This window comes from Wasmannia auropunctata, unplaced genomic scaffold, assembly GCF_000956235.1.
Source record: "Wasmannia auropunctata unplaced genomic scaffold, wasmannia.A_1.0 LD336106.1, whole genome shotgun sequence".
NCBI classification, from domain to species: Eukaryota; Metazoa; Arthropoda; class Insecta; order Hymenoptera; family Formicidae; genus Wasmannia; species Wasmannia auropunctata.
The window spans coordinates 127,481-127,983 of record NW_012026784.1 but is presented as its reverse complement, the minus strand read 5'-3'; the positions used below and the strand labels follow the sequence as shown (position 1 = coordinate 127,983).

General features: G+C 29.2%; 1 pseudogene; it reads left to right on the top strand.

The window, feature by feature from the left end:
* The window catches only part of LOC105456461, a 12,109-nt pseudogene that overhangs the window by 3,621 nt on the left and 7,985 nt on the right, over nt 1–503 (top strand).

Genomic DNA, 503 nt, shown 5'->3' with positions numbered 1-503 from the left:
TACTATTCGCAACGGTAACAATCAAGATGGTATTAATCGGCTTAGAGGAACCTGGCTTAGTCCTTTCATTTTTGTGATGTCCTCTTACAAATATGTGCGGTAATCCATGATTTTAACGTATAAGTTTGAAAAGATATCTTTGACATGGAGATCTCTAGGGAACGAGAGATCATAGGAAAAAATTAGATTTAAAATTAGGATCCGTCAATCTTCCGAATAAAACAACACCAAATAAATAGTTACAAATTACCAACTAAAACCATGTAAAAAGAACTTAATAACAAGAACAAATATGATGAATCGAGTCAAAAAGTTAATATATCAAAACGGTAAGTCGGAAATTCTGTTTTTTTTTTAATTTTTTATATATAAATTAAATACTAAAACTGTTTAAGTCGTACATATATAAAACCGTTAAATTAAGATAAAGAATTTTGCATGTCCTTACATTTCAAGATTGACGAAACCATTCCTCTGTCTTTACATATTGAGTTAGAAGGAAT